The 27,371-nt window shown below is 42.0% G+C and overlaps 1 long non-coding RNA gene across 1 annotated transcript in view; it reads right to left on the bottom strand.

Annotated features, from left to right (window-relative positions):
- Window positions 1-26,841, bottom strand: part of LOC106021200 — a 35,165-nt gene extending 8,324 nt beyond the window's left edge. The window contains exons 1-5 of the long non-coding RNA XR_001196533.3: window positions 24,966-26,841; window positions 21,082-21,149; window positions 9,608-9,686; window positions 7,617-8,715; window positions 1,009-1,232 (exon numbers count right to left, since the gene is read on the bottom strand). This is a non-coding gene — a long non-coding RNA (uncharacterized LOC106021200). The remainder of the gene's footprint in view (window positions 1-1,008; window positions 1,233-7,616; window positions 8,716-9,607; window positions 9,687-21,081; window positions 21,150-24,965) is intronic.
- Window positions 26,842-27,371: the final 530 nt, after the last annotated feature.

Here is a 27,371-nt window from a genome sequence, read left to right as displayed (position 1 = left end):
AGTTGACACATCTACAATGCAACTCCCAAGCCCAGTTAACACATCTACAGTGCAACTCCATACCTAAATGTCAAGGGAATTTGTGAAAGAAGGGGAAGAATGACTGACTGTAGGATCAAATGATAAAGATGCCTGCTACATCCATGAAATCCCAATAATATGGCTGCCTAGACACTAGCAGACATGCTAACATGGACAGGGGAAAATTCACAAGGTCCCACACCTAGAAGAAGAGTTTCAAGGAATCAGTGACTACTGGGAAATGGAGAAACTGTTTTCTCCAGGCACAAGCTTCCTGATATCAATGCAATCCCAAGTGGTCATATGATTAATACTAGATAGACTAAAATGACTATACATGTATACATATATATGAATACACATGTAACAATAGCTAAAGAGGAAGAGTTTGTGGATTTGGGAGGGAATGGGTGGATGGGAGGTGTAAGAGGGGGAAGAAATGATGTAAACACAGTACTCATGTAAGAAATTCTGCAAATAAAAGAAATCACAGTTATCATATTCTTCCAATGCAAATAATATACTCAATAATAAATTTGTTTAGGGCTGAAGAGATAACTTAGATGTGGTAGCCTGGATATTCCAATACTGATGAGGCCAACATAGGCTGATCACCATAAGTTAGCTCCAAGCCAATGAGAAATCCTTCCCCAGAAAAGGAACTAAGGGGTGGACATGAATGACAGCAGAGAAATAACATGCAAAGCTGTCCTCTGGTCTCCACATGCATGTGTACACATGTGATTATGCACCCCCCCACATACGCTTGCACACACACATGCACACACAAAGTTAATATAATATTTTCCCCTTAATTGTGTCTTGGGTCTTTCATTAGGCTGCATTGACTGAGCATCTGTTAAAAGCTTAATGCTGTGTGGACCTAATCCCCAGCATTAAGCTAAGGGAAGCAGAGTGGGGGTGGGGTGAGACAGAAGATAGAAGTCACAAGAGAGATGGAAATAATATTAACAAAGGAATCCTAACCTTCTTCTTCACTTGCTCTGTCACTTCTGGTCTAGCTGACATGGAGTGACACTTTACTCCATGTTTATGCTTCCTTCTTCAAATCCAAATGCTTAGTTGGGTATGATGGCTTGTTCCTTTTTTGCTGCAGTACTCAGGGGGCAAGGCAGGCCGATCTCAGAGTTTGAACCTAGCCTGGTCTACATAGCAGAGTTCCAGGTCAGCCAATGGCTTCATTGTGAGATCTGTCTCAAAACAAATGCAATTTGAAGGTTTAATTAAGCATCAGAGTTCTTGGCAGGCTCTTAGGGAAGGGTGTGATCAAAGTGCTGATTGTGGCATAGTTCATATCCCTCAGATCACTGAAACATGAATGCAATGTCTAGACAATTTTTTATTGTCAATGAAGGGAAGGAAATGTAGGTATAGACCAGAGATGTGGCTGAATATCCGAAAGATTTGAACATCTTTCATCTTTACAATTGCATTTCTCTCCATCCTCCTCCTCTTTTCCCTCCTTCCCTCTCTCTCTCTCCTTCACCCATCCCCTCCCCACACTGTGTATGCATGTGTGTGTGTGTGTGTGTGTGTGTGTGTGTGTGTGTGTATCAGAGGACAATTTTCATGAATGAGTCCCACCATGTGGGTCCTGGGGGCCCAGCTCAAGTTGTCAGGCTTGGCAGCATCTCCTTTACCTCTCAAGCCATCTCACTGGTCTAGATTTAGGCATCTTATTTAATTAACAGCCACAGCAAATAGCTAGATAAAGTTCTCCTCAGATGCCATGCTCTAGGCTCTCAGTGACATTTTCTGTTCCCAACGGAGAAAAACAAAAGAAACTGCTGTTCAATGGGCTTATGTGCTGCAAGTTTTTGCTGTCTCACTGAGAAAGCAATCCTTCAATGTGTGTGTGTGTGTAGAGTTGTATATAATTTTATGCAATTTTTGACAAAATTTTTAAATGTTTGCAGCAGCAGCATCCAAGTCCACTCTCATTTGCATTTACTTTTGTTCATTTTTATCTCTGCATTTGTCATTGTTCCTGATGCCGATTTAGTCAAGTATGGCTAATCTAGACACTAACAGCAAGCCACATGCCACTGTAGGAAACTTTTGGTTGCCTCTCTAGTTTTCCTAGAAGAATGTTGAAAATATCTCCTTAGTGTAAGGTAGAAACAACATGGGAATATCTAAGATGGAACTTTCTGTCCTCCATGGTGAGCCTTTTACAGTTCATGCAAGCATGCATGTTCTAGGGAACAGTGGTTCTTAGTCTGAGGCAACTAGGAGTCTTGGAGGGTGAATGTCTAGACAATTTTTTATTGTCAAGAAAGAGAAGGAAATGTAGGTATAGACCAGAGATGTGGCTGAATGTCCCAAATTGCACATGGCAGCCCACTCCCCCAATGAGAAGTTATTTGATTCAAAATGTAGTGGTGCTATCACTCCTGGCTATTTGAATGTGTTCCCCACAGGGTAACGTGTGGAAGGCTTGTCTGCCAGTCTGTGATGCATTAGGAGGCAGTAGGACTGTTAAGAAATAGAGTCTAGTGTGAAGGTCACTGGGGAGAGCTTTTGAAAGGAGTACCGGGACCCTCACCTCTTCATCTCTCTTTTTCTTCCTAGCTGTCAGCAGGCGAGCAGTGCCCATCCACCATGCACTTCAACCTCAATGCACGGCTTCACTGCAGACACCAAAGCCGAGTAGTGGACCTGAACCTAAAACACCTAAAATAAATCTTTCCACATGAAATAAGCTTGACACAAAGGACAGTCACTGTGTGACTCTGCTTTTACAGAGGGCCTAGAATAGACAAATTTCTAGGACTAGAAGCTATCCCCAAAACTGAGCTCAAGGGAGAGCACAGTTATTTCCAATGGGTTTGAAGTTTTGGTTTGGGATAATTAAAATGTTCCAGAGATTAATAGTGGTTAGGGCTCTATAACCACAGTGCCCTTATGCCACTGAAGTGTAGGCTGAAAAACAGGTGCTTCTTATGCTTTCTTATGTATACTTATCCAAATATTCAGAATGTAATAATAAGATTATTTTTAAATGCATATGTTTGAAAAATAAGCATAGCATAATTTATTAGATTCATCCTATGTAGCATGCTGATCATTTTAGATAGTTTAATTAATTTAATCCTTGAAATACTTAATGCCACATTAACTAATTTACTTCAAGGATTCAAACACTCTTATAGATCATTATTCCCATGCAGCAGTAAGGTAACCTAAATTTACATAGCTAGGAGGTGGCAGATCTGGAATTAAAACATAGATAAGTACTTCCTTGGGGAGGGTAGTTGGTTTTTCCAGGCAAGGTTTCTCTGTGAAGCATTGCCTTGTAGACTAGGCTGGTCTTGAACTCAGAGAGATACGACTGCCTCTGCCTCCCGAATGTTGGGATTAAAGGCTTGCACCACCACCACTCGATTACTTCCTTTTTTGTTGTTGTTATGACCCTAGCCTTTAACAGCTGAGCCATCTCTCCAGTCCCCCACTTAAAAAATGATTTTAATTATTCACTACAAACTCTGAAGTGATATGAATGAAGGCCAGGGAATGGATGAATTGAAGATCTATACAGGCCAAGATGAGCACCAGTTGATTGTGAATTTCAATCACAACCCTCTCAGCAGTAAAACAGAAAGGAGATGGAATGTAGGCTGCAACTCCATTTAGTTCTGTCCGCCCCACCCTTGCCAATGGGGACAGTCACATACTGGTCAATGGCCTTGGAGGGTTCTACATTCTTCACTCTGGCTTTAAACTCCATGGAAAACGCTCTTGGATGATGTCAAAGTCACGAACAAGTCTGCAAGGCACGGGTAGTGTATCCAATAGTATTCCTGCTCTGATGTGAATAACCTTGGCTTAGCACACCGAGTTAGACTAAGTATATTTAAAAGCTGTGGTGGTTGCAGTGAGGTATCTAAGGGCAGAATTCAACAGGTCTTTATTCTGCATAACAACATTGCTAAATAATGACTTGTTGGTGACATTGTTTCTCTTCTGGCTTAGATGAAGACCAAAGAATGTTCTAACCTCATTTCCATTTAGTCTATAATTCTGGTGCATTTGAAGAACATAGTAGTTTCCTCTTTTTAAAGGTTATTTTCAAGGGTTTTTCTTCATATCTTGGGACAACAAGCATTTTACCATGCCTCTAGTGACTAGATTCAAACGAACAGAGGCAAGGTTTTTGGAAATGTCTATGAAGCTAGTTTTGTGAAATATTAAGCAAGGAGAGGTGCGGAGGAACCCTGGCTGGGGTTCTGAGGACCAAGCACCCAGGCCACACTCACATGATGGAGACAAGCATTGCTGCCTCACCTTACAATTCAGGAAGTGGTGGGCAGGGCTGGGCACTGTGTTTACTTCATCACCTGATCCCTAGGTGTACACACAGTCACACGTTTTCAGTCTTTAGTCCAGACCTTAGAAGAGTATTACTTGATGCCTCGTGAAAGAGTAAAAGAGTTCCCACTATCTTGACATAAAGGTGAAAACAGAGGCACTGGAAGGTTCAGTGGCTTGCTCCTGCCTAATCTGTAGCAGAACTGGGATTTCAGCCCAACTTAAAGCCAGAGTCTTGAAATAACTCCCACCCTGAATAGCCCACGAGTTCCCTAGTCAAAGATACATTTTTTCATATTTTAAATTTTCTGAGCTGCAGATTCATCTTATTTCACCAACACAGTACCCTCCAGAATTCCACTGTCATCAGAGGGTTCAGGGAGCGAAGGCTCTAGAGCTTAGAATATATCATGGGCATGTGGCATCATATGTTTTCTTTAAAGTAATACCTAACTGAAGAGTACCAAAAGCTATATCCCTGGTCTTTTTGTTGCTGTTGTTAAAAAAACATATATTTCATTTCACAAAATAGAGCAAAGTTTGGGTGGCTAGCTTAAAATACTCCCAAAATTTCTCAATCACTGTGTAAACCCAAAGTACAGCTGAGATTTCAAGACTGGCATTACTGTTGTAGAATATGCAGGAGGGGAGTATGAGCCTGTTTCTGCACGGGGTTTTGAATTATCCATATCATCTAATATTCATGCTATAAAAACTCTGCAAAATGCTATTTCCTAAATAAATGTCAAGAGTCTAGATGGCATTCAGTGAATGATTCCAAGAAGAGTGCAAACAGTGTTTCCTTAATTAAAAGCAAGCAAAAATGATAGTTAATTAAATGTCATCATGCGAAAGGGAGAGAGTGAGAGAAGGAAGGAGCTCCAGGGGAGAGCATGTCAGAGGACAGGCTGCAGACTCTGAGATGAGCCCACGCGGGAGGCTGGGGGAAACTCCCTCACTGCTGTAGGACCAGGTCTAACAATGCCTAAGTGCTAAAGCATTACCAAAAAAACAGTCCACAGAGGAAAGGCCCGAGGTACACATCCATCCACTTATCCCTCCCTTCATCCCATGTTCAGTGTTAGCATCCTTTTAAAGCAAAGGAAACCATAGTGAATGGCTGGAAGCCTTCTATTATTACTAAAGTAACAGCCAACTTCTCTGGACCACTATGTTTTCTATGCTGAGCTATTTCTAAGCATGTTACTGAACATCATTTTGCCAGATAAAGTTTGGGAAGGGTGCCAATACAGCACTTCAAATCCTCTGGTTTGGTTTTTTGTTGTTGTTGTTGGTTTTTGTTTTATTTGTTTGTTTGTTTGGTGTGTGTGTGTGTGTGTGTGTGTCAGAAATTGGTATTTTATGTTTCCTCCAAACATCAATCCATATCACAAGAAAATTTGGAACATTTCTGAGGGTGTTTGGAGGACACTGCCTTCATTCCTATTTTGAATCAGAACTGTTATTTCACGTGATATAATGGATGGGTAGACAGTACCACAATCTTTTTAGCATTTCAAAGCTCCAAGCGCTAGCTAGAGCCACTCGGTCTCCATTATCCTTGCTTTCTTTGTAACTGCCACCAGGCATTTCCAGGAGAAAGAAAGGCACACAACTTTACATTAGATTGTGTAAGTATCCTGGCAGGACTGAAGACATTCTAAAGGGACACCTTTGCCTTGGCTTTGCCTCCCTGACTATTGAAACAACAATCCCCAAGGAACTAGAATTTCCCCAAAAGTCCCATGTTGAGAAGAGGAAGTGCAGAAACCTCTTGCCAGCCAGGAGAGAGGCTTGTGTTCTGGAAAGAGATTCCATGCAGCTGAGTGCTGGTCAGGCCGCCTTGCAAGAGGGACTGAAGCTGAGACACCAGTGGGTCAGTGATGGGCAGGACCACACCTTGACCAGCCCTTATTGGTTGTGCATACCTCTAGACTTCACTTTAGACCCAAATCTCACGTCAGGATCCCAAGATCAACTTGCTGGTGGTGGGAGAGCCACTGGACCTCTTTGCTTCTCTGCACAATGTGGTTGCGTTGAAGAAACCCCCTTCCTCTGATTTTCATTACGGTGTCTTTAACCCACCGGGGCTGAGCCTAGCTTGTTAGGGTTGCCTAGGCCCAGCCCTAACAGCTCTAACAGTAGGACACAATTCTCCCTCCAGGCCTATAGTTGCTCTGAGCCACAGGACTGAAGGACCACCTGCCCATCTTGGGTATACTGCATGCAGGAGGTTCCCTTTGGTCTTCGTCTGTGCACTTTGTGCCTCATTCCATATCATCACTCCTCGGGATATTTCTTCCCAGGTTGCAAACACACATCCTACTTCCAGGCATCTGCTTCAGGTTTCCTGGATGGCCGGGTAATGTGTTTGTTTAACTCACTTAGCGTTAGGCTATAGATTTTGCCAGTGGCCTTTGGCACAGCGGCCTCAGGATGTTTGTTTTTGTAAGTTCTGCCTTATCTTACTTCCTCTGAAAAAGTCTCCATTTTCACATCTCAGCTGAAGCTTGAGTCAGTAGTGGCTCTCTGTACCCTGCCCAGAGAGCTTGCTCAAGTGTGAGGCTAAATGATCTTAAATGATCTGCAGTTGAGAACCATAAGCCCTCTGCCTTGTAGTGTTTCATCAGGCAAGAAGACCAACCCAAGAGGGTAACTGGGACGCAGAGAGCTGTATTAGCAGCTGTCTGTTTCTGCCTGCTACTTAGTCTCTCTCATCAGTGCATGGAGGCTGCCTGAAGTTCAGAAAGTCTCAGAAACCTGGGTAGACTGATAAAATTCAAATACCCAACTCACATCTTCTGAGAGTCCAACTTAAAACAGCTGGAGGAGCCCGGAGTAATTATTAATTAATTCATATTTATTTTACTCCTCCTGGGCAGTGTTTTTAATGGAAATAACCCCCTGCCAGTCCTGTTGATGAAACACAGATCAGAATGGGAGAAACCCCAGTAAAGTGGTGGGAACCTGATATTTGAACATCTCCTACCTGGCTCTGAATCCTATGTTAAGTCATTGACCAGCCATCTAAATGACCAGAACCCATTGTATTCAAGTGTTGACAGATGTTAAGGTGTCCTGTGGATTTGGCACAGTGTGTTCAAGAGCAGTTTTCATTTTTATATCATTTTTTCAAAAGCATAGTAAGAGGAATGAAAACAGGATTGAAATGTGCAGCCCATGGGTTGAGAAACTAAAAGCAACATGCATAGAGACTGCAGTATGAATGACAGAAAGAAATGCCTCCCTCTGCCATTTTTGATGACCTGTGGGGCATGCCTCCTCTTGTCTTGGCATTGTCTTGAGTATCTTTCAGCGGTCTCCACTTCTTCAGGGAGGAGAGGGGGAGCTTTCAGATGCCTAGGTTAAACCCATAGCAGTGGTTAATTCTCTCCATATGCTCCTCAAGTCTTATTGATGATTTCTAGCTTGATGTCTGTCTTCCTGGTACAGACTGAATTCCATGAAGGCATGGGATGTTGTTGCTCACACCTGCCTTTATTCTGGACCTTCATAAGACAAGCCTGGTATACAACCTTTGTAGATAAAAGTTTTACAGGATGCACTTTGTAGAAAGTCATCAATGCTGTTCATCGTTGGAATGGGAAGTCTAGAGACACCAACTTGCCTGGCACAGTAGGTTCATTCAAATGGATGCCTTGGACATCCGTGCAGTGAACTTATTAGCGCTTACATTTTCTTCCAGCCAACTAAAAAGTTTTCTGGAACATCTGAAGGAAATTTTGGGTCATTTATTAAAGAAGGGCAAAACCGTCATGAATGCAAAGTGTTAGACAAATCACACAGGAAGTCTCAGACAGCAACGTCAGTTTTTGTTTGTTTTTCATGAGGCACCTGAAGGGGCTAGCTAACTGATGCATTGCTGTAGCCCATAGGACCTCTCACAGGTTGGGGGGAATTAGTGGAGTTCAGACAAAATTATTTTATTTACCAACCTTGGAGTCTTTGTCGTGTTTCAATTATTTCCCATTCCTCACATGGAGAAATTTTGCATCAGTGTTAGTATCCCACAAAGAAATAGTGATTCACTGGGAGCCTGAATTAAGTGTTACGTCAGAACCAGTCTGACACACTGGAGAAACAGCAAAATTCACACATTATTTCCAATCTAGAAAAGCTGAGCTGAGGTCCCCCCCCCCCGTTGTCTTTTGATTTCTGGTTGTAGCCCCAAACAGAAAGCCACTTTTCTATCCTTTGACACACATTTCTTGTGAGGAAAGAAACCTTCCAAGTAGAAGTAGACCGTGGAAACAAATATGAAGTTCTATTTCTTTTGGCATGGAGTCTTCATCTGAATTTTGTTCATCTGGCTGAAGTTTACATTGCTGTGATATAGAAAGACACCTGGAATAAAAGCAAGGGAGGCTATTTAATCCTTTATCCTGTGTTTTTAGTCAGCTTGGTCCTTACTATAATTTAGCCCACAGGACAGCCCCTTAGACTGAGTGTTTATCCTTCATTATGTATTAAGAAAATCAGTGTAATGCCTTAAAAAGACTCCCAGGTCCATGTTAACAAGTGTCTGACAATGCACAAAAATGCACCTTCATTCTTTGCTTATTTTCCAAAGTCATGGAAATGCCATATTTAAGGTTTTCTACAGATTTCTGTTTACTTCTTTGAACACTTGTGTTTTCTTTCTTCCGGTAAAAGAAAACACACTGAAAAGGAAGAAACATTTTATTCTCTGGCCAAATGTTGACAGCTCCATCTCCAGACTGCCCCCAAGTTCTGTGGGGTCATTTTAGAGAGGCCGGAGCTCAGTCAGAGCGATTAAACCCCTCAGTCTTTTACTTCAGCTCTACCAGGCTTGCCCCTTGCCACCTGTAAGGACTAAGCCAGTGTGGGCTCCCATACTCTCTGATGGGCTAGGGTGGCATGTTACGTGGGGACAGAATAGCTTTCTATCCCACCTTCAAAGAGGAAGAATAGCCCACCCTTTCCTACATGGGTATAGCAGTAAGATCATTTCACTGTAGCGGTTTGTAAGGTGCGTTCCTCAGATGAAGGAACCCAGTTAAAAGAGTTTCCTGCAGTAACCCCATACTACCTTTACTTTGTGGAAGGCACAATAGGTATTACTCAGTTCTGAAACAACACGTCTTATTTAAACCAGCTCTTTCCAAATGCATTGGCTTCCATGGGTTATCCCATCTGCTTTCCAGCATGTCTCTTAATAGTTGCAGGCCTCCACTGAAAATTCCTGTCTCAAGTCACCAGCCCCTCCCCTGCTCACCTGTCCTGTTATCTCATTAGGTTTATTTATTGTGAAGATGAACTGTGGTGGTCTTCGGATTGCCGGTATTTTGCAAGTCCTAGAAGGCATGATAAGAATGGGAACACTTGCTTATTTCACATAGTGTAATAGTTACTTATCACACCGCTTCTACTTTATGTCATTATTTTTATTGCCTTATTTTCCTTATTTGCCATAAGCCCTTTGTTAATTCTATAAGTGTATGACATGCTTTGCTTTTAGAGGTGCTGAGCTAGAGGTGAGGCCACTCTCTCTAGAGTCAAGAGGACCTCTCATATGGGAAAAACCTTGCACACAGCCTACCAGTTGGGACATCCCACCCTGAGGAGTTATAGTGGGTGTGTAAAGATGACACCATTTCACCTGTTGAAAATACCCAGGCTGATAAATGGGTCCTTCCTCCTGGCCCATTGCTGTCTGTGGGCCTGTGCCACATAGCCACTGTGAAGTCAGGCATTAGCATGGGGGTTGCTGTTTCCTGGCCTATTGTCCACTCCACCTGAAACTGCTCACAGAGTACCACTGCTTTGTCATGGGAATGACCACCTCCTTGCTAACACGTATCAAGTGCATTTCATTTTTCCTGTTTTGGTCTCTGTTAAAGGCAGCAAAGCAGAGAGAGGAGGTTTGAGTGAGGGTCAGTCTATTCTTTGTCACTGTTGTAGGACTTTTCACTTCCTTTCAATTAGAGTCAGGCTATTCTGTCTGTCTGTCTCTTTTTCTGTGTGTGCACGTGCATGCTTCCACAGGAATGTGTGTGCAGGTGCACTTGTATGTGCACGTGAGTGTGGAGGGAAGAAGACAATCTCAATTACTGTTCCTCACTTGCTGCTAACCTTGGTTTTTTGAGACAAGTCTCCTACTGTCCTGGAACTTTCCAAGTAGGTTAGGATGACTGGCCAGTGTGAAGGGCGATTTGTCCTTTGGGGATCTCCTCATATTTGTCCTTGTGTCACTCCTTGTGTACCTCCAAGCCAACAGCTGGATCTGATTTTCAATGCCAGAACTGCAAATGCTAGAGACAAACACAGTCAGGTGGGTGGCCATTGGCAGAGAAAAGTCACATTCAGATGGGCTTGTGGGTATTGGTAGGATTCCAGGTGTTTTCCAAAAATGTTTTTAAACTCTAATTCTTGCCCTACTCTTAAATCTCTAGGCTCTTTTGTCATTATTGTTTCCAATTAAATGGTCTGTCTTCTTTTCATTTCCACAAAATAATTGCCCATACCCATTGCTCTGAATCAGTCTACAAATAAAACACAATAAAACCCAGAGGCACCAATAATACCATCATGTAAATAGAATCCTAGTTAGCACTACGTATATTTCTCCCAGTCTTTGCATGTGTAAATGTTCATAATTACTTGAAATCATGGGACCATCTGTGTATAATGTATTATAAACATCTACTTGCTTATGCATCTTGACTTTCAGAGGCTGAGGAATGCTGTTTGGTGCTATCACTTCTAGAATCTAGGTTCTGCTCTGTGGGTCTTCGTCTGGTGATATAGTTCACTTTGCTAACATGGCAGGCTTAATGCTTTGCAGTTTTCATGCGACTTTAAGATGAGGTCATAGTTAATATCCCTATAACCAAATCTTTACACTCATACCCGCAGATTTGTCCTATTTTTTAAATTATCTCCTTTGAAATAGCAAAAGCACAGAAAGCTATCATTTGACTCTGAAGTGTCTTCTACCGGCTCGTGTCTTAAGTGTGTCTTCCTTAGTGCGTGGCAATGTAAAGAATGTGGACCCTTCAGCAGGGCCTGACTTATGGAAGCAGGTCACTAGCAGTGGGTGTTTGAAGGTCACACCCTGGCCCTCAGCTGGAGCTCTCCAGCCTTGCTCTAGTGTCAGGAGCCAGGATGGACTGAGTCCCTCTGAATCCACAGGGCAAAGTCAGCCTTTCTTCCACGTTTGTCAAGTCGTGTGGTTCCCAGAGATGCAGTATACAACATGTAGTGATATTTCATATGTGCTTTAACATGCTTCATCTCACACAACAGACCAGGTTAAAACTGTCTTGTTTGCCTGTGCTTTGTTTCTGCCTGGAATAGGACCTGTCATATGTAATGAAGTGTGGAACTTCTGAAATGTTTCAGCTTTTGAAGCATTTCAGACTTTAGGATTACAGACTTGGGATAGTTCTGCTTATACAAGGATGCCCCATTGTTACAGTAATATTCCTAAACTGTTCTTTCCTTACCAAACTGCCATTTCCTCTGTCATACAGGAAACACCCCTAACTATACAGGGTAATTTATACAATATTCAAAATACTATATAAAGTAATGCAATATCTGAATTGAATTCATTCCACTGCTCCATTGGCCTATTTCTGCCCTGCACTTAGCTCTGGCTTGGTTCCTGTTGATATTTGATAAGGCATATCCTCTTATTTTGTTGTCTCTTATTTGCCCTTTGTCAGTCTCTAATATATTGGAATCAGCTTACTGGGTTCTAAACATTAGGGTGAGGGATTTCACTGGGAGAGAAGCTGTATTTTAAACATTATTAAGGCCTCTGATCTTTGAGCATTTTGGTGTTCTTAATAATTGTTAGTCACATTTTTATAAGTTGTCCAGAAGTCTTTACCTCTTTTGTTAGTTTTATTCATACATATTTTTCATGCTATTATTAGTGCTATTTTCTTAAATTTTCATTTCTGGGTTTTAGTTTATAGTAGTACAGTTGGGTTTGTAGACTTAATTTTTAAATTTTTAAAAAAGTTTATTATATTTCTTTCCCATCTTATTTTTATATCCAGCAAGTTTATATAATTAGGTAAATCAAAATAAAATATATATTTTATATTTTATTAATACAAAGTCATATCATTTTAAAAATGGAAATTCTTTTTTCTCCTTTCTGATGCTTGTGTCTTTTATTTATCTTGGTTATTACATTGTCTGTCCCAGCTCCTTCCTATATCTGTGATAAACACCATGACTGAAAACGACTTGAAGAGGGAAGGGTTTATTTGGCTAACTCTTCCCAGATCACAGTCCATCATTGAGAGAAGCTAGGCAGGAACTAAAACAGGGCAGGAACTCTGAAACAGGAACTGAAGCAGAGACTATGGAGGAATGCTGCTCACTGGCTTGTTTCTCCTGAGTTTCTCAAACTGCTTTTTCATATAACCCAGGACCACCTTCTCAGGGGCTGACCTCTCCCACATCAATTGATAAGCAAATGCTCCCCCAGATTTACCTGCATGCAATCTGATGTTGATATCTTATCAACCAAGGTTCTCTCTTCAAAGATGACACAGTTTGTGTCAAGTGAACAAAAAACAAACCTGCATATTGATTACCTCACTGATTTTAACTTTTGGGATACCCCTGGAATTGGCACCATTGTCTGTATTGCCACATTCAATTAATTAAAGTAAGTCAAAGGCCAGCCCAGGTCAGGGTGTCAAATAAGGCTATGGTGCTGAAGCCCATGTTTGAAGGGAGTTTCATGTATTAATGTGGCTAATGATATTGGTTCACTCTCAAGTCTACTTCTGCCTTAGATAACTGTAATAACAAACTCAACTTTGTCATGAGGAACTATCTTCTATATGTGTGGTGTGTTTGTGTGAGTGCATGTTTGTGTGGGTGCACATATTATGCACATGCATGTAGAAGTCAGGGGCCAACCTTGGACTTCTTGTTTTTGTGAGACAGATTATCTTATTGGCCTGGACATTAGGGAGTAGGCCAAGCAGGCTGTTCAGTGGACCTTCGGGATCTTCCTCTCTGTCTTCCCAATGCTGGACCTACAAGTGTACACCACCACATCCTACATTTTTGCATGGGTTGTGAGGATCAAACTCAGATTTTCACACTTAAGCAACAAGCACTTTACTAACATTTTTATTCCTAGGCCATAATGAATTACTTTTTAAGTCTAGGGCACTATTTGCTTGTATCATATGTAATTTTCCTTCTGTCACACAGTTTGTAAATAATAAGTTATCTTTGCCTTAAGAAGAATTCAGGATCATCCTTATAGGCTAGTAGTTGAGGCACCACATTCTCTCTCACCCTATGTACATCCCAAGATTGGATTTCCTTGATCTTTCAGTCCTGTTGAGGCAGTTCCATTTCTCTCAGCCTGGTAGAACCTTAGATGCTATGATTTCACTCAGCGACTCATTCCATTTCTTGTGGATGGTGCCACCTTAACACAAAAGCACTTATCACACCCATCAGTGGCAATGAAATAAGTCTCCCCGGAAGCCCCCTCTGCCAGACAACCTCACAATAGCTGCCTTGGAAGGATTCTGACAGGAACTTCCTGCAGTCTGATGCCATTCAGCAAATATAGGGTGACTAATGCCTCCCACAGGGAAGGGGATGCTTCTTTTCAGTGATTACTGTGGCCTCTCTCTTTTATTCACTCGTGTGCTGATCGCAACTTCCATTAACTTTATGAAAAGATCAGAATACCATGCTGAGATTCTTTGGTTCTTACTACAATAGATGCTGTTTGAAATATTATAATTTAATATGCTGCACAGTTTGCCATATGCTTTGTAAATGACGTTGGTTCAAACACAAAACCGGAGCATCATTCTTCCATTGGAGAGGTGGCTAACTGTGCTGAACAGTTTTATGTCAACTTGACACTAGCTAAAGTCGTCTGAGAGGAAGGACCCTCAATTAAGAAAATTCATCCATAAGATTGGGTTGTAGGAAACCTGTGGGTATAGTTTCTTAATTAGTGATTGATGTAGGAGGGCTTGTGTCCTGGGTTCTTAGGAGAGCAGGCTGAGCAACCCATGAGGAACAAGCCAGTAAGCAGGTCTCTGTATCAGCTACTGCCTCCAGGTCCTACCCTGTTTGAGTTCCTGCCATGACTTTCTTTGATGATTGTCTTAGTCAATGTTATATTGCTGGGAAAAAAACAAGACTTAGAAGGTTCTCATAAAGAAAAGTCTTATAGAGGGGGGCATTTAACTTGGGCTTGCTTACAGGTTTTCTGAGGGTTAGTACATGGTCGTCATGGTGTGGAACACTGTGACACACAGGCAGGCATGATGTTGGAGAGAGACAGAGAGAGAGAGAGAGAGAGAGAGAGAGAGAGAGAGAGAGAGAGAGAGAGAGAGAGAGAGAGAGAGAGAGAGAGAGACTGGGCCTGTTTTGAGCATTTGAAAGCCCAAAGCACACCCCTAGGGACATATTTCCTCTAACGAGGCCACACCTACTCCAACAAGGCCACACCTCCTAATCCTTGCTAATAGCACCCACTCCCTAATAACAAAAAATTAAAATATATGAGCCTATGTGGGCCATTCCTATTCAACCCACCACAATGATGATGGAAGTGTAAGCCAAATAAACCCTTCTCCCACAACTTCCTTTTTGGTCATGGTGTTTTATCACAGCAATAGAAACCTTAACTAAGACACTCTTCTCTTAAGTCTGCAAGGCACTAGAACTCTTTTGAGCAGGAAAATAAGAACGTGATATTGAATCTATTTGTATGTCCAGGCCTTAATAAACTTAAATTTCTACTTCCTTCCCTTAGAACCCTCATTCAAGGGTGAAGCTAGCTCCCAAGTGGGAAGTTCAACAGTTGGAAGCATCCCACACTTTGGGAAAGCCCACATTAGCCACAGGCAGCAAACAGCCCTAACTAAACACCATTCACCTGCTTTAACCATGTGTCTTAGCTAGGGTTTCTATTGCTGTGAAGAGACACCATGACCATGGCAACTCATATAAAGTAAAACACTTAATTGGGGCTTGCTTACAGTTGCAAAGCTTCAGTTCATTATCATTATGGCAGGGAGCATGGCAGCATGTAGGTAGACATGGTACTGGCTATGTCTTGATAGAAGACAGCAGGAAAAATGATCTGTCTGTCATGCTGAGTGAAGCTTGAGCAAAAGAGACCTTAAAGCCCAATCTTACAGTGACATACTTCCTCTAACAAGGCCACACATACTTCAACAAAGCCACAATTCCTAATAGTATCATTCCCTTTGGGATTATGGGGCCCAATTACATCACAGCCTGGCTACCAGGCTTTCTAGTGAATATCCCTCAATGGGCCAGCTTTACTGCCATCTGACTAGGTCCTGGAAAGGACTCAGGGAGAGGAATACACATGATCTCACCTGTCAACATATGTAACTGAATAAGCTCATGATAAAAGTCTTCCTTAAGCAACTACATACTGGCTCAATAGGAAACAAGATAAGGCATCATCTTATTTAACTTTTATTAAATCTCTGGGAGGCAGAGACTACCATGATGCTTATTTTACAGATCAACAAAGAGAGATTACATGTTTGCCCACATTTGCTCTAGAAAGGTATAGCACAGGAGAAGCTGCCTCCATGGCTACAACACCTATACATGCTCAGGAGGTCAGGGCACATCTTTCTTTCTTCATTGGAACTAAAAGCAAATAGTTTTTGCTCACAGGACTCTTTCAGCCTAGTACATAAAAACAACAGTAGTGAAAAGAAATGAGGTGGTATTTGGTGAATGAAGATGACTGATTGGACAAAAGTAGCCTGTGTCTAATCTTAAGCATTGTTCTGAGAGGATAAGGAAGTTCTCTGACAATTCAAGCGCTCAGGAGGCAGGAGAGCAGGATCTTGGGCCACTGTAGTCCCCCTGTTCCATATACTTTTTCATAAAGACAATGGTATTCCCATAGTGAGTGGGAATTTGATGCTTAAGGTAAGTACCAGCAATTAACTCCCTCTTTAGATTAGTTATTTTGGGGGCTTCTTCTGTGACTAGCATTGCCTGGTGACTCTAGAGTTTGACTGAGGTCATTGACTAAAGAAACACTGCTAGAGAAATCAGAGACAAGTGGATTCCTGGGACTTGCTGGTGAGCTAGACTAGCCTTGTTGGCAAGCTTCAGGCTAGTGGGAGACCCTCTCTCTTAAAAAATGGGCAACACTTGAGGAATAATACCCAAGTTGGTCTCTGACTACCACAATGCACACACACACACAAATCCATACTTGCACACATATGCACAAAAAGAAATTGCAAGAGGCCCAAGAAATGATGGCTTCAGTTTCAGTAACTCCTGGAGAGTTGCTTGCAACTGGGATGCCTAAGACATTCATCAGGAAAATCTTTGAATAACTTGGACTTTTGGGCTGCACAACAACAAACCACATTAAGGTTGCAGGAGAATCTGCATGGTCTTACACAACCCCCAGGTAATTCCAATGTTCAGGTGAGGCTCAGGGCTGCCTCCATGAAGTAGGCTCAGAAGTGCTGAAGATATCCTTCCCAGGCACATGACTTTCCAGCCCTTCTCCCTCTCTTATGCCCCTTTTCATTTGGTTCTAGAACTTTATGCACTTATTAACTTGTTCATTCAGATGAGTGATGGTTACTGACTAGACAGGTAGCCTGTACCAATTTGGTGCCATATTGATACCTGCTAACATGAAAAATGGAGACAAAACTAACTTGTTTATAGACAAAAATAAGTTTGATTTTTGGTTGTGTTGTGTTTCAGGTGTTATCTTCATAAAGTAGAGAAGCTTGAAATTTGAGCTGGAAGTTAGGGTGAATGACACCCCCCCACACTGTACATATGATTTAGGCACTGTGGGTTGTAGCTCCCTCTTGTAGGGAAAAGTTGCTTACTGTGAGTAGGGGTTACATTATAGTGTAAGAGGTTCAGATTGATACCGGAGTGATACACTTCACACAACTCCACCCCTTCCCAAGGCAATTCTTGTGTCCCCAGGGAAAACTAACAACTCTGCCTCCCCTATAAAACTAAAGTGAAATATAAAATTAGAAAGCACTCTTTTAGAACATGGGCCACTGCTTATGGGAATGGCATGGTCTTTTGTACAGATATTTTCCCAGAGTGAGGCTTATTTGAAAAGTTATTGCTTCCTGTATCTTTTTTCATGGCTTCTAAAGACCACCCAATATAGTCCTTGACTCTTGACAGGGCCTCATTTCCTTCCCAGGTTCACTTTTCCCTAGCCACCCTGAGCTTTTCAATACACATGTCTCCTTCCTTCTTTCCTTCTTCCTCTTCTTTATTTTCTTAGAGAGAGTATGTGTGTGTGTGTGTGTTCATGTATGCATGTTCACGGGTGCCATGTGGTGTATTTACGCCAATGTACACATACATGCAGAGGTCAGAAACTGATGATCAATGTCTTCTTAGCTCACTGTCCATCTTGTATATTGAGACAGTGGTCCTCATCTGAACAAAGAGCTCACCAATCAGCTAGTCTAGCTTTCTCTTTTCTGGGGTTCCCCTGCCTCAGCATCCCAAGTGCTGAGCTTCCAGGTGGGCCACCACAGCTGCCCAGCATTACACAGGTTCTGGAGATATGAGCTCCATCTGCCACATGTTCATAGCATTCACCTAATCCACTGAGCCATCTCCCCAAAGGCCTTCTCAGGTCCCTTTTTCTCAAAGTCAAGAATGAACCCTAAGCAGAGCTATCAACTTCTCAAAAAGGCTGTGTCTATATTTAATAGTCACACTTGCCTTCCCTTTAAAAAGCATCTATTTGTCTCTAATACTTTTATTGTTTTAATCTGTCATACTGTTACCTCTACAGTGTCAGGACTTGGGGGATTCTAATTCCTGGAAACTAACTGGTACATAGGAGTCCAGTAAGCAGCTTGCCTGAAGCTCCCCTGCTGGTTCATCTCTGTTCATCCCATTTGAGAACTATCCCTGTCTGTTACCAAAACTGGATGCATTTTTCCCGTTCCTCTTATAGTATCCTTCTTGAGCAAATTCTGAGGGATTATAACAGTAGACTCACAAGGCAATGCTAATCACTAAAGGTGCCCCCCAAATGCTTAGTCTAGGGGTAAAACTGCACTGCTGAGGTTGACCTTAAGCACCAAATTCCCACTGCCTGGTGGGCCTGTTTTGTTTTGTAAGGAAAAAGTACACAGAGCTTTTGCTGGAGGGCAAACCAGGGGTGGTATATATGCCAAATTCAGAATTTTCCACATTAGTATCTTTCTTGGATATTACATGTTAAAATAAGACAGGAAAGTAACTTAGCAGTCCTCTTGGGAACAGAAGTTTTGGCATTTTAAAGGTCACATTTGTACCCCCAAGGGAAGTGCATAGGAAATAGCAGCAGGTTCCTTCCCTAAGCCCACGACTTGAGTGATTCGAGGACCAGGCTAACGTGGCTGATGGACAATACGCAACAGCACAGGTTGACTGAGAAGCAAAAGCAAAGCAGATAAATCTTCTTTTCAGAGGAAATCAAACTATAACCCCAATTCTAACCCTGATAATAGCTCTGTCACTTGGTTATTAGTAATCCCTCTCATGAAGATCTGCAATGACAAAGAGCAAGTAGGGCAAAGGGAAACATAAAATGTACAATTTAAGGAGAAAGGGGGCACCAGGAAATTTAACAGTGGAGGGAGGCTTGTGCTGAAAGAGATGAGAGGCTTGATGGGAAGTGCAATAAAGGGAGTGGTAACCTCAGGGCAAGCAAGACCCCGCCTAGCTAAACTTCCACCTTGTAATATGAAAATGCCTAAGGATAACTGTTACTAAAGCAACAGCCAAAACAAATCTTATACAAATGTAATTCAAGGAGGCAGCCAGGTTCTATCCCAAACAGGGAGTGGAACATGACAGCTTCTGCTTTGTGGTTCTGAGTTTAGAGTCATAAAGGTTATAGGAGCAACGGGCTTGTGGAATCTTCCCTGTGGTTCATGAGAGCCACTGAAGCCATGTGAAAGTTAGGGGAGTCCCGGCACCCAGGCCCAGAGAGAATGTTCCATGATGCTGCAGAAGTGAAGCCTGAATTGTATTAGAGATCCAAAGATGTTGGAGATACCAGAGCTGTGGGATACCTGCCACAGAGAGCTGCAGACCGGGCATAGAACCAGCCTGAGAGAGGAAGTGTGTTACTGTCAGCGAAACTGTCAGGAAAGTGCCACTCAAGCCCATTAGCATCCAATATGGAGTTTCAGGATTCAGTTTTTACTGCTGGGTTTCACTCTTGCTTTTGCCCAACATTTCCTCACTATGCCCCCTTATGGAATGGTAATATATATTTTGTGTCATTGTATGTTGGAAGTATGTAATTTGCTTTTTGATTTCTATAGGGGGTTATAATTAGGAGAGCGCCTTGAGTCTCAGGAGAGACTTTGAACTTTTAAACTTTGTGGAAAAGCTATGGGGACTTTTGAAGTTGAACTAAATGTATTTTTTTATTATAATGTGGTCATGAGCCTATGGGGGCCAGGGAGTGGAATGCACTAGTTTGAGTAAGAATGACCTCCATAGGCTTGTAGACCTGAATTGTAGGAGCTGTGTGAGAAGGATAAGGAAGTGTGGTCTTGTTGGGGGAGGTGTGTCACTGGAGGTAGGTTTTGAGGTTTCAAAAGTCCAAGCTATTCTCAGCCCTCTCTGCCTCCTGATTGTGGATAATGCTGCCTGTTGCCATGCTCCTGACCATAATGGTCATGGATGCTAACCCTCTGGAACTCTGAGCCCCCAAATTAAATGCTTTCTTTTACAAGTCGCCTTGATCATGGTACTTTGTCATGGCAACAGGAAAGTAATTAAGACAGGGACTTACCTTCTTCCTCTAGGGACAGAGGAGGGGCAATAACAATAGTCTGTAATGTCTTGAGAGTGTCTTGGTCAACCCTAATACCTAACTACATTCTAAATATCTCTCCTTATATATACAGATAGTGTAGTCCTCTTCTCTCAAGGAAACTTCTTTTAGCAACAGATGGAGACCATTACTGAAAATTACAACCAATAAAGGTGGATGGTGCTGCACAAATAAGATCTGAAGTTGTCTTCCAGCCTCTTCATGCATGTGTATTCACATGTACGCATTCTTATGCACATAAGTACATCCACATACATGACAACATGCACACACACACACATGCACGCTTGAATAAACACCCTACTGTAATGAGTCTTTCTCTGAAGAGACAGCTCCCAGATAACAGCACCAAGACTTATTGTTAATTCTGAAAGCTCGGCCTTAGCTGAGGCTTGTCCCACTAGTTCTTATAACTTAAATTAACCATTTATTTTAATCTACATCTGTTGCATGGCTCATTACTTCATCTCTCAGTCCTGTTCATGCTTCGTCCTCTGCATCTGGCTGGTGACTCTGCCTTCTTCTTCCCAGAGTTTTCTCTCTGCCCTGAGGTCCCATCTATACTTTCTGCCTAGCTATTGCCCATTCAGCTTTGTATTACATCAATCACAGCAATACATTTTCACACAGTGCACAAACATCCCATAATGGCTCCACACAAAGAGTGGGAATACGGTAGGCACAACAGCAATTGCCTATGGATATCAGGGGAAATGAGCTGGAACCTGGATCTGACTCCCCATTTATGCAGGGTATAAACTTAATTTTGCTCAACTGATTTGAGATTCAGTTTTCTGAAGAATGATTTGGAGACACCAATAGATGTAATGTCATGAGGTTTTATGAATACTTACTTAATGGCTGTTAGAAAACATTAAACATGGAGTCTGGTACCCAGTAAGAGCTGAATCCAGTAGTAGCCCTATGGATGACAAAAGCAAGACAAATGACACTATCAGTGCCAGCAGAGTCCACCCTGGAGGCCCCTTTTAAGAGTTACAGGTAGATTAGCTGAGAACTACCCATGCCCTGGCCTTGTATAAAAGGACAGAGTGGACAAACCTGATTTTGTACCACTTCCAGATAAACCTTTATGTAAGGTATACGATGTCACCAAAGTAAAGCCACAAATTTACTGAGACACTGAGGAATGGAGTTACTGGTTAGAGGTCAGAGGACAACCATACAGAGACAGTCAAGCAATGGAAAGACTAGGGTATGTAAAATGAATTCTCTCTTTCTACAACGTCCAAATATTGACAGCCCAGTTTAGAGCCTGCTGAAGATAATTGGTACAAGGGTTTCTGGGGCAATGTGTTTCAATCATCAGCCAGACATTGTAGGCAGGTTATTTTTAGCCTGATTACTAAACGGAAGAATGTGACTTTGAAAGGCATGCTTTAAGAGTTCTCTTGGGTAGCCAAGCTTGTGTGATCATTACTACCAGGAAGTGTGCTTGTTCAAGTGTTCCAAGTTTTTGATATAGTTGTGATTTTCAAACACTCTGCTCCCTTATTGTGTGAGTAAATTCTGTTTGTCTAATCAGATACCGTGAGTTTCTGGGGAAGTACTTGAGGAAATATGAGCCGCATAGACCAACATAGATATCACATTAAATATTCTAGATGGGTTGAGGTAAAAGCACTGCACATTATAAATTGGCATGACTTTTCCTGTACCTCAGTTATGAGTCAGAGTTGCTTTTGTTTTGTTTTTGTAGTTGTAAGTGATAGAAACTAATTCAAATCAGATTAGACTAACGGGGGTTACCAAATTTATAACTGAAAAATTCTGAGGATTCATGGCTGGCTGGCTGCATGTTCTCAAACAATGATCTGGTTAATAGACTGCCTTACATCCTTGCTTCCTGTCCACTGTGTTGGTCTCACACTCTTGCATTGATTCATCTTTGAAAGTCCCCAGAAGACCTTGGCATAGCCCACCAGCTTAGCATCCACACAAGAACTAGTTCATCAAACTCTCTGACTGAGCCTGGCTCATTTGTTGTCCCTCTTTCCACAGTCAGAGAACTGTGTGACCCACATGGAATACACATCCCACTTCCCACCATCAAAGATATTGAGCCTGTGGTTTCTGTTATGATCTGAATGAGAAATGCTCCTTATGGGATCATGTGTTTGAATACTTGGTCCTACCTGGTGCCATTGTCCTGGGTGGTTAGAACACCTTTACTATCTAGGATCTATCAGTCAAATATAGGCAAATAATGACAAACGATGAAGCTTAGAGGCCACCATTAGGAATGTTTTCAGTTCAGCCAAGATATGAACAAGCCAAGCCACAGACCTCCCCATTGCCCCTTCCTGCCAGGATGGCCACACCCACTGAGATCAAGAACCCAAATCAGTCTCTCCTTCTTTAAATTGCTTGAATCAGGGTAATCTGTCACAGTAAAGAGAAAACATTATCCCCATAGAGGGTGGTATGATCACTAGTGAGGGAAACAGAAAGTAGCCTGCCATGCCTACCCTGGAAGTCCAAATTTCCCATTGCTTCCTTATGACTAGTTTTCCTCCAGTGAAATCTCCCTCTCACACCATTGCAATCTACCTGCAAGAGATCTGTGTCTTTCTCACTGATGTTATTTTTCTGGCAGTCAACTGTCTGGAGCACATGAACCACTCCCTGTGAGCACTATGTTCTGGAAGCTGACTCTCTCCATGTGAGTGAATATTCCAGGAGATTTTCTTCCTGACATGTTGACTTCCTAAGTTTCCATAAAGGTCTGTCACTCAACTCCTGCAATCCTTTCTTCAGTTGTAGAAAGACAGGAGATGCTTGCTGCTATGGGCTGCCAGGAGGTGCTTCTGGGGTTTCCTAGGAAACATGAAGATGCCTCTGTGCATCATCTATGCATCATCGCTGGCTACAGAAGAATGGGCCCACGGTTCATCTTAACCAGAGCTCACAAACGATCTACCCATATCCAATATGCAAAAGGCATTTATAGAACTAATTATTTAGACATTTTCAAATGAGAATCATTGTACTTATGTGAAACAATTTACTTTATTCATTGAGAACTGACATACTACTTGATAAAAACCTTAGTATATTAATGCTCACAGTGAGGCAGACGGTACAATTCCATTTGCCCAGTGAGTAACTGAAGATCTGAGGATTTAGAAAGTGTCTGGGAGACAAAACAAGGACACTTCAATAAAATGCATGCTTTTATTTAAAAATGCAGTGAATTAAGCCTCCTGGAGGGCTGATTGTAAAGGCCCAATGTAAAGTGAGGTTTTCCCTGACTCTGGTAGGTCCCACTGCCCTTCTCTGCCCCAAAGAAACACACAGACACAATATTAGTTATAAGCTGTTGGCTGGCAACTTGGGCTTCTTATTCTTAACCCACAATTACTAATCTATGTATTTCCTCGTGGCCTTATCTTACTAGGTCTACACCGTGTCTGCCCAGCATCTCCACAAAGAAGAGACAGAGCAATTTCCTGCTTGTCCCTGCTTATATACTGATTCTGCCCTGCTATGTCACTTCCTGCCTGGATCACCTAGCGACTTCTCTTTACTACATTTCCCAGAATCCTCCTCGACTCCTAGTCCCACCCATCCTGCTTCCCTATTGGCCAACAGTGTTTTATTCATCAAACAATAAGACAAACATATACACAGATGAACATTCCCCATCAGTCCAACATTAGCATTGTGGAATATTCCTTTACACTGTGTAAAGATGTGTCACTGCGATTGATTTAATAAAAAGCTAAATGGCCAGTAGTTAGGCAGGATGTATAGCAGGGACTTCTGGACAGAGAGAGCACTGGGAAAAAGAGAGGTAGAGTCACGAGCCAGATTCAGAGAAAGAGCAAGATGCAGGAGAAGAAGTAAAAGTCATGAGTCACATGGTAACAGGTAGATAGATAGAAATAGGTTAAGTTATAAGAGCTAGTGGGGCAAGCCTAAGCTATAGGCTGAGCTTTCATAATTAGTAATGTTGCCATGTCTTTTTTTAAGCTGGCCACCCAAAGAAAAATCCTTCTACACATTAGGGGTTGAAGATATGACTCAGAAGTTAAGAGCATTTTCTGTCCTTGTAGGGTACTCCGGTTCAGCTCCCAACATTCATATCAGGCAGCTCACAAACACCTGTAACTCCAGCTTCATGTAATCTGATGCCCTCTGCAGGTGCCCATACACATGTGTGCATACTCACACACAGACAATTTTATATATATTTTAAAATAACAATTAAAGAAATTTTCAAAAATCTCCAACAATTATGCACTAGATGCTATCTGTCAGACAGCGAATAAAACCCATTCACTAACTCTACTTCTTGAAATGGAAAATACCATTATTATTCCCATTTTCTGGTTAAGAAAACTGAGGTACTATGAGGGCTAACCAAAAGAACTGCACTGCACAGAACCTTCTGGCCACTGTTATCTGGATCCCGGGCCCCAATATGCTGAGAATATCAGATATTTTGGCCTTTCATAAACTATTCTTCACATTTTAAATTAAGTATTAAAGGCCTTTGTTGTGCCAGATATCAGATATATGTGATACAATGAAAAAATTTAAAAACAATTTCCAGATAGTACCTGAGAGGAAAAGCAATAGTATCTAAAACCTACAGGCACTTTCTGATACGTCTTTTATAAAAAGTTTGCAGGTTCCATTCTCTGACCTTCACACTGCTTCCTGAGTTAGAAACTGTCCAGTTAGAGTAAGGAATGAGTTTCATAGAGACACTTACTGATGAGCATCTAAGAAGTAAGTGGTGAAGCTGTGACTTGAACCCACGAAGCTGCAACCTTTGACTTTTATGTCTTGTGCTATAACAACCAACTAGATCTTGTCATCTCCTGGCAGAGACCAATCTTAGCCTCTTAGGATCCAATTACTTTGTGTGTATGTGTGCATGTGCTCCCATGTCAGCATGGGCGTAGGGGTCAGAGGTCAACCTCAGGTGTCATTCCTCAGGTGGCATCCACCTTTGGGGGTGGGGAGGATCTCTCACCAACCTGGAACTCTTTGATTTAAGTAGGCTTGCTGGTCATGGAGCCCCAGGGATCTGTCTGTCTCTACCTCCCAAGCGCTGATATTGCTGGTGTGTGCCACCATAACAAGCATTTTTATGTTGCATATGAGAATCTGAACTTAGGTCCTCATGCTTGTTAAACAAGAACTTTGCTGACTTAGGCATCTGTCTAGCTCCTAATTTACCAGGTGTTAGTCATCAATATTATTCCCTGCTTTCTGCTTTCATATATGAGAGAGTCTTGCTTTGTAGCCCAGCCTAGCCTCTGACTTGGGATCCTTCTGATTCTACCTCCTGACAACTAAGATTTACAGGTGTGGATCACCACACCTTGCTTAATCTTTTGAAGTTTTTTTTTCAAGTCCTTTTAAAACAACTCATGATGGGTGTTTCCATTAAAATTCAAGTGCGAAAGGAAAAGGAGTGAAGTAAGTTTATGTTGCTGAGGAAAGTGTCAGTGCTGTGCTTTTCATCCATCCTACATATTCTCCAACAGCTTTGCATACCATGCTCTGTGCTGGGAACCAGATGCAGGTGTGTATTCAGACATGCTCTGGGGACAGACGTCTAAAGCTGTACAGGGCCATTGCTACATGCTGGCCTAGAGGGAAGGTGGAACCATATTGGGGGGTTTGTCAGATGTACCTGTGCCAGCCAGTGAAGAGCCTTCCAGCAGTTGCTTATGGAAGACACACGCTCTACTAAAGGAACAGGATATTTACAAAACTATGTATTTATTTGTGAACAACTTCAATAGAAGATTTTAAAGAATATCACTTAAGAGATACTGAAACAGTGTACAATCAGGTAGCTTCCAGCATTGGCTCAGGTACTCCCTGGTCTCACCAGGCCTTTTATGTCTGCTGTGTTTGTTGTTGATAATTTTCTACCCATGCATCTTCCCCATTACCACAACATGGCTGCTGTTACTCCAAATGGCATCAAGGCAGAAAGTGGGCAATGGAATGATGGTGAAAAAAAAATACCTTCCTTATGATGGTACTCTCTTTTAATCAACAAAGAAAAAAGTTTTGCCAGAGGTTTCCCAAAAGACTTCACATTAGATTGGTTATAAGAGTGTCACGCAATGACTTAGATCTGCCAAGAAAGAAGGGAAAGAAGTGAGTGTCCAGATTCTTCCTAGGTTCATTGGGAGAGCTTAGCAAGATTTAACCCACCCCTGGTTTCTGTTATGGAGTGCAACCGTGTGATATACCTTAAGCATCTTCAACTAATTTAACTGTGAGTACAGTGTCCTTCTTCTCATTGCCATGCACCCAGTTAATATGGTGAAGTCATTCATGTAGAAGTGTGAACTGTAAGCTCATCCCAATTAAATGTTTTCCTCTTTAAGAGTTTCCATGGTCATTATGCCTATTCACAGCAATAAAACCCAAACCAAGACTTTTTTAAAAAGAAAATTGTATTGCGGACTGGCTAACATACCACAAGCTTCCAGGAGCTTCCCTGTAGGCTCCAAAGGACGCTGTAACGATAAGCGACATTTACTGGAAGTAAAACTAAGTATTTATTGTAGAAATTACTCACAAGATACCAAACAAGTAACCCAGATGAGACAAGCAGTTTTCAGCTGCCGAACCAGAAGCCGAACTCCAGGAAAAGAGACCGAGACTTCCTGTGTGCTGTCTTTTATACCTTCCCCCGTAATGCCTCCTAGCCATGCCCAAAAGTGGGCCTGGCTAGTGACGTAGTTCCGCCTACGTACGTATACGTCTTTACGTCCAGCCGTATATGTCTTTAGTCCTGCCTAAAGTGGGTGTGGTTAGCGGTGTGGTAAACCATCCTTTTATTACCTCATCTGTATGCGCCTCTAATAAGTCATATGTTTAATGGCGGCATACAGACTTCCTCCTACAATTCCCCTTTTAGTCTAAAAAGGACAACTAACTTGTGTCCATGAACAAAATGCATCAAACATCCATTCTATCTACCTAAACTTATCTGAAAGAAACACCCAAATATGAACACCTCCTTCCAATCCCAACTCTAAAATAATTGAAAACTAGCACTAACAGGTGTAAACTATCTTATAATATCAATAGTAGGGAGAGGGGGCGTAGAATTCTCAAAACTACTTCCTGCTGAGATGGGACGATGATA

The sequence above is a fragment of the Mesocricetus auratus genome, unplaced genomic scaffold (assembly GCF_017639785.1).
Source record: "Mesocricetus auratus isolate SY011 unplaced genomic scaffold, BCM_Maur_2.0 Super-Scaffold_100676, whole genome shotgun sequence".
NCBI lineage: Eukaryota > Metazoa > Chordata > Mammalia > Rodentia > Cricetidae > Mesocricetus > Mesocricetus auratus.
This window is presented reverse-complemented; position numbering and strand designations above follow the sequence as displayed.